Raw genomic sequence first — 7778 nt, 5'->3', positions numbered from 1 at the left:
AATGAAACAAGAGGCCTGGCAGGAGGACATGGAACTTTTCTCCAGCAGAAAAGTTCAGGCACAGCCTCAAAATCTCGTTCTATTAAGTAAGCTGTATATGCTCAAAATATTTGTAAGTACATTTTTCTCAATGTACATTTGTTTTAAGTCAGCTACGGTATCCCTGAACCTAATATCAACAGAGCCCTCGTCCTGTCCCTGTGCTGTGCTCCAATGGAATGTGTCCCCAACTGCAGTAACGGCTGAGTACAAACAGTGACAAATGCTCCTCACCACCGCCCCCCAAAAGAAAAAAGCCATTTGTGCAGGGTTGCTGGGGGTGACCCAAACCATGTTTTGCCCCTCTTGGCTCACCACCCTCTCTAGCCTAAGAAACAGAAAGCAGGGGATAAGAGCGGAAACGGTTAGTGAGTGTTGAGAGGAGGGAAGGGATTAGCGCCTTTTTAAGCCAAGTGTTCAGGGAGCTTAGAGTGTCTCCTGGAATTCAGAAAGCACTGGAACTTTTGATTAACTCTTGCCTGGGATACTCTAATCCAGTGGTTTTCAATTGGGGCAGTTCTGTTCCCTAGGAGACATTATGTTATGGTCAAGAATTCTCAATATTCTACCAGGCCCGGAGCAAAGAATGCCCACGCAACACCCCCAGGGCCAAGGTTAGGAAAGCTGGGACGTTATCTAACACACGGATGCTGGCCGGAGGGGTCCCTGAGGCAGAGCAGGGAGAAGGGGCTGCAGAGGCCGTGAGGGGAGGCTGCCTGCTGTCAGCTGCCACCAGACGTGCAGGGAACCAGGCTCGAGTGCTTTGAGACGCTGCTCAAAAGGTCTGCTCAGGGAGGGTGTCTCGGAAGAGCCCAGGAGAACATTCTGTGAGAAAAAGCCAGCACTTGGCACGTCTCACGCTGGATTCCAACTGCACCAGTGAGGCCAAGTCCTTCCCTCCTTCTCCCTCCTCCCCTCTCCTTCCCACCCCCCCTGCCCCACAAGTTGGGTGTTGTAAGAAGTAGCAGAAGAACGGGGTGGGGTGGGGATAAACGGTGGGGAAGCCCACCTCCCCTCCCTTCCCCTGTGGGTTGGTAAGCCCCAACCAGCCCCCAGCGCTGGTGGATGGAGACGCTTCCAGCCAAAAGAGGATCTGAAGTTCCGACTTAGAAGAATTCTGGGCTTTTTCATTTCTGAAAATGTCTTTATTAACACATGAAAGTGACTGGAGAGGTGTTAGTCTCCAGGATGTGGTTTAGGGGATTTAGTCCAGGGGAGTGGGGGCGTGGGTGGGGACGCTGCGGCAGTGTGGACTTGAGAGGATATGGAGAGAGGGCCATTTCCTTGGCACCTGCCCAGCCTGGTTCGCTGATAAACCGGTTACTCACTTAGTCATCAACAACCGTAGGAGGAGGAAACCACGGCCCTGTTTTATAAACCAGGGTACGGAGACACAGAGTGGGTGGGTCACCAGGACAAGGGCGCAAAGCTAATGAAAGCTGATGGCCAGATCTGAACTCCTGTAGACTCAGTCCAGAGCTGGGGCTCTGACCTCCAAGCCACCATCTTTCCCCAGCACAGATGGCCACCGCACATGTCTGGAAGAATTCTTCTGTATCTTCTCTATTTTGAAGTTCCCAGATGTTTGCCTGATCCCGCCGGTCCTTTTCTTGTCAACCCAAATGCGCCTAGAGGGAGCCGGCACAGCTCGGTACCTTCACGGAGCATCTTTATGGGCCAGGCGTTGTAGGGCAGGTGCTTTGTGGGTGTTACTACATCTGCTTATTCTCCCAATCACCCTGGAGATTAGCACCATGCCCATATATTTTAGGAGGAAATATGGGCTCAGAGGAATGGGGTAAAGCATCCAAATTGGTGATTAGCAGGGTATGTCTGCAGCTCTGTCTTACCTCCTTCTCCTGTGACTTAGGGCCCTTGAACCCCTGGGGTAGGCTTCCCCCGGACAGCTTTGCGCAGTCACTTGTGCATCCCATGGGACCTCAGGCCACGCACTGCTGCCGATGCAATGTCTGTCTCCGTCCTCCAGGCAAACGGAGTGAAACAAAACTTCTCAGTTAGTCCCTATGCTGGTCTCCAGCAGGACACTAGGCTAACTGGCAGCTGTTGGCGGGCTCCTATCTCTCTGTGGAGGTGGCTGGGCCCAGAAAGCAGTAGAAGGAAGTGGGATTTCAGAAAGGCCTGGAATCTTAGTCCAGATGGGGAAAGATGAGAAAGGGCAGGGGTCCCACAAAGGAGAAGCATGTGCTCATTGTTTACAGAAGAAAAATGAGGTGCTAGACTGCACATGAGATTCAGAGTGGATGGAACTCGCAGGAAAGAGCAGGAGGTCAGACTGTGTGGGTGCATGGCGGGCCCTGGCACCGGGGGTCCTGATGACCTTGGTGTCCCGGGCTGTGGGGCTGACGCCAGTGCTGGCTTGCTGTGGCCATGGATAAAGTGGGCACATAAAAATATAACTTCTATCTATTTATACACACACCTACTTGGGACCCGGGATTCCTGAGCCATATGCAGATATTTAGCCAGTTTTCCAAAGTGGTTCTCCCATTCCTCACTATCTTTTATTAGTAATAGTATTACTATTATTATAATTATTACTGTAATTACAATAGCAGTAGTGTGTTAGAATGTAAAATAAGGCTGGTATATTATTGCCAGTAGTATTATTAGTAAATAATTATTATTAAAGATTTTTTTTTCAATTGTTACCTTTATCGACCCCATTGCCATTTAGAAGCTGGGTACTGGGCTAAATATGACCTATGTTATAATTCAGCTTCCACAACAGTCCTGACGACTGGCTTGAGGCGAAAGGAATTGAGATTTCTGAGACACGAAAATATTTGCCGAGCACGTGTGGCTGGTGAGCTGTGCCGCGAGGATTAAAACTGCCCCCCTACCCGGCCCCGCCTCGGACTCCAGAGCCCCTTCTTTTACCCTCAGTGCATTTGATTCCATTAAAAGCTTTTACTTGATGAATTCAATCATTTCCCCTCAAGAGCTAACTTGGTTCTATTTAGGTTAAAAATGGAATATTGTGTTCAATAGAAGACAAATGAATGTAGGTAAAGATAAACTTTAGTTGAAGATTTACCTAGGAAGCAAAATTTCTAGCAGTATTTGCTTTTCAAACATTTCTGGTTAAATGTAATAGATATTTTTTAAAAATTCGAGGCTTTTCCCTCAGGGGTGACATTCAGTCCCCTGTAGGCCCTTTGCTTGCTCTTGACACCAGATCTGAAAGGCCTCCCTGCTGTACTTTTTTTAGCTCTTGGCCCTGAAACTGCTTCTAGGGCATTCTTTTCCTCAGCCCCACCCAACTGCCGCAGAGGATTTAGTAGATGGGCGTATCCCTGTTGGAAGGCGTCTGTTTCTGTTCCCATCCTTGGCCCAACGATAATGGCGCCTCCAGTGTGTGACGGTTTTCAAGTGAGGGGATCAAAGTGTGTTACGAACAGTAAATGACTATGCCTGACCCAAGTTCTGGAATAGATAAGTAGATCATGCTGTTCTCCATTAGAGATCAGATCTACCGATGTGTCTCTAGAACTTCTCACAGCCTTAGAGAACCTTGCCAGACCCGCATAGCCTGAATTGAGCCCCACAATCTCCTTTGTGTCTCCCCACAAATAGTAAATATTAATACATACTTTTGATTGATGGGAAAAGAGCATCTGATTGGACAGGTAATCCGTGTGTTTGAGTTGTTCTGCTGTCTCTCAGAACTAACAAAGCCTTCTTGACTGACTTTAAAAAAAATATCATTCGGTATTTCCGAAACGAGTCTGGAGGATCACGAGTTCTGTGGGGATGAGAAGCTGCTGTGAAAATAGGAATCCATGCTTAAGAAGTCACACACAGGTTGTGTTGAGCGAAGTTAAACAGGTTCTGCAGTACTTTCTAAGCTTTGGAGAAAAAGCTTTGTAGCTCTCTGGGGGAGTATGTGGGGCTTCGTTTCTTAAACTTATGACCTCTACACCTGCTAGTTACACTCTAACTCAGAGGACTATTGCTTCATGGAGTAAGTAGCTGGGACATCAAGTTGAAGAGAAAATTCCAGATTTGCCAGGTTGCCATGTGGGTGCTGTGAATAGAGCACTGGCAAGGGGAGCAGGGAGCCCAGATTCCAGCGTCCAAGTCTTTCACCCTTTCAAGGGCTCAGGTGCTACTTGAATGTGAGGGAGAGCCTTGATAGCAGTGATCTCTGAGATGCCCACTGATGGCAGGAAGTCCTCTGGGGCCAAGGCAAATCTTCTCTACTTGAGCCAGTCCTCACTCAATTATCCAGGCAGAGCCAACCACCACCTCCATCTTCAAGAGCCCGGTCAAGGGTCTGACTGAGTTGACTCTTCTCTTTGACACTGGGAACCAAGGTTGGCCTTTCCAAGGTGAAGAGGCATGATTGCTACGGCTGCCAACTTAGGGAGGGGACAGAAACACCTGAGACAGACTTCTAGGCCAATTCTTGGACCTCGCATTGGTGGTCAAATGACTCTTCCTCCAGCAGTCCCAGACAGGAGGTAACTAATGCAGGTGGAAAGTGTTAAGGGAATGAAACCAGCTTCTTCTCCCTACCATATACATATACATATACATATACATATACATATACATATACATATACATATATATATATATTTTTTTTTCTGTCTACTTATAACACAGAGCTGGTTCTTTTCCTACAGACTATCCAGTCTTTCCCCCTTTCATCAGTACCACTGCATATGGCTGTATTGGGGGCACTCTAGTGAGAGGGTAAGGGGGATGACCTCAAGCTGACATTCCATTTATATAGCGGCGCACCAGGTGTGGGGCTGTGTCAGTTGGAGGAAGGGTCACCTCTTCTGAATTCACACAAAGGTGCTGTCCAGGCTAACAGTGGCCCTGTTCAGTTCTCTGCAAAATGTGCAAAAGAAATAAGAGCATCATCATATCATCGTTATTTCCATTACTACCATTGCTGATATCATGTTCATCAAGACAACATTTTCCTTTGTGAAGAGAATAATCCTTATCTACAATTAGGCCCATTAGAACTACATAGGCTTTCCCCTGCACGCCATTGGTGGGAATGTAAAATGGTGCAGCCACTGTGGAATGTGGTACAGAGTTTCCTCAAAATATTAAAAATAGAACTACCCTATGACCCAGAAATCCCAATTCTGGGGATTTAGCCATAAGAACTGACATCTGGATCTTGAAGAGATACTTTCACTCCTAATTTCACTGGAGCACAACTAAAAATAGCCAAGAGACGGGAGACCGCCTAAATGTATGGATGTTGAGAATTAGTTGCAATGACCATCCTGCTTGCTGTGCCCACAAGCTGAGACCTGACTCAGCTCCTTGGTTTTACCCTTGCCCCTTCCTCGGTCATCCTGTGTCCAAAAGTGGGCCTTATCATCACCATCTTCAGTTCCATGACTTTTTTAGGGAAAATGCATGAATTTAAAGGGAGTTTTATGCAGAAGGACCAAAGCTTGGACACTGCAGGAGCTGAATGCTTCATGTTCTGCACCCAGAGAAGCAAGTTTTCTTCCCTTTTTCAAGAGCCTGGTGTTGATGACTAAGTTTGACCTAACACTGAAGGCAGGTCGTGGAAGGTTGAGATGAGCTTCGTTCCCCTGTCCTTAATTCTTATTCTTTGCTGACGAGGAAAAAGCAGAAACGAAATGCATAGGGTAATTAGGTCAATCGCTTTCCAGGTAGAGAACAGGTTTTCCCATTCTTGGCAGTGCATCATTGCAAAGTTGCTGGCCGGAGAGTCCACAGGCGAATGTGAGGCCATCCTGAGCGTCGTTCTCTTTGCCATAAAATTAATCCCAGTGGGAACCCAAGCGCTGATGATGGAGTTACAATAGGTGGTGAAGAAGGTGACACTAGCTTTTTCAATAATTTTAGGTGCATCAGTCTCAGTAATGAATTTATTACTTTTTTAGAAAAAAATTGTATTGAGTATCCAATAGGCAATGCTGCTTGCTCACCTAACTATGAAGCCACCAAAGCAGACTATCACGTCCGGCCTCCATCTTGTCCACAAAATTATTAAGAAAATCTTCGTCAGCTCCGCCTTTCATTTACTTGTTTGATAGACATTGGTTGTGTTAGACACTGGTCAAAATGTGGGGAAGGAAAGACATGAATAAGACATAGAGGCCATAGCCATGTAGGAAACGAGCCCTTGGCTAGGATGAGAATAGGGTAGAGTGTCTTCTGAGCACAGAAGGAGGCTTCCCAGCCCAGTCTGAGGGACCCTCCAGTGTCAACTGAGTTTTAAAGGACCAGGACACATTACCCAGGGTAGAAAGGCAAGGGAGGGAACAGTACCTGCAAAGCAGAGAGGCAGGGGATAAGACCTAGTTGTTGGGTGGAAGGGGTGTGAAAAACTCCTGAGAACTATTAGCTGCTAATCTCACTCAGCATAATGCCCTCAAGGGCCATCCACGTTGCCGCCGGCAGTAGGTAGGAATTCTTTTTATGGCTGAATACTATTCCATTGTATGTACAAACATCACATGGAGAAGGGACTTTTATGCAGCACTTTGGGCAGTGTTGTTTCTCGTTCATATTCATGGGACTATTTTTCCAAATTAACAAGCTTGTTTTCGGTTCCGAATTCCAAGTTTTTTGTGGGCAGCGGCCAAGTGAAGGAACAGCGATAGGTATGTTGGTTCCATTAGTAGAAGAACGCCCCAGTTACGTGATGTCAGCTTGATATCAGTTGTCATGAGCTATTTCAACTAGGAAATCATTTATGCTAATTTTTTTAAATTTAATTTTTAATTTTTTATTAACATATAATGTATTATTAGCCCCAGGGGTACAGGTCTGTGAATCGCCAGCTTTACACACTTCACAGCACTCACCATAGCACATACCCTCCCCAATGTCCATAACCCAATCTCCCCCCTCCAACCTCAGTTTGTTTTATGAGATTGAGAGTCTTTTATGGTTTGTCTCCATTTATGCTAATTTCAGCAGCGGTTCTCTTTTTCTTTCACAGCTTTTAGAATTTCCACTTATCCAATGAAAAACACCTGGTATGAACTCAGTAGTAGATCTGAAAGGTTAAGAGGTTCAACAGTAAAGATAAAATTATTTTTATAGCGATGACACAAATAGAAACTTTGGTGGACCTCTATGTCATAATGGAAACAATTTTCTCTCCTAAATTAAAAAAAAACCCTCGTGAAACAGCAACAGACTTGGAATTGCGTGCATTCATAAAATTTATAACAGTGTCCAAACAGGCTCCACGACTCTACCAACACAGAGGTTGTAGTCGCCCAAATTCATCAATTTGTAGGTGCACACACAGTCACTACAGAATTTTTGAGACGCCGTCATCAGTTGGAGTTTGGAAAGGCTTGATGTAATCTGGGGGCAGGGGTGCAGACCAGATTTAGCCACTGGTAGCTGACAAAATCTAAAGGCAGAGAGACGAGGGGTGGTGAAACAAGAAAGGAATTTATTTCAGTAATGCCAACACCAGGAAGACAGCGGATTAGTGCCCCCCCTTTTTAAGATTTTATTTATTTATTTGACAGAGAGAGAGAGATCACAAGTAGGCAGAGAGGCAGGCACAGATAGAGGGGGAAGCCCGTTCCCTGCTGAGCAGAGAGCCCTATGCAGGGCTCGATGCGGGGCTCGATGCGGGGCTCAATCCCTGGACCCTGAGACCGTGACCTGAGCCGAAGGCAGAGGCTTAACCCACTGAGCCACTCAGGCACCCCACAAATTAGAGTTTTAAAGACAGTCTCCAAAGTGCTAAAAATTCC

The sequence above is a fragment of the Lontra canadensis genome, unplaced genomic scaffold (assembly GCF_010015895.1).
Source record: "Lontra canadensis isolate GAN:19392208 unplaced genomic scaffold, GSC_riverotter_1.0 scaffold44, whole genome shotgun sequence".
NCBI classification, from domain to species: domain Eukaryota; kingdom Metazoa; phylum Chordata; class Mammalia; order Carnivora; family Mustelidae; genus Lontra; species Lontra canadensis.
The sequence above is the reverse complement of the archived record's forward strand: the minus strand, read 5'-3'. Positions refer to the sequence as shown.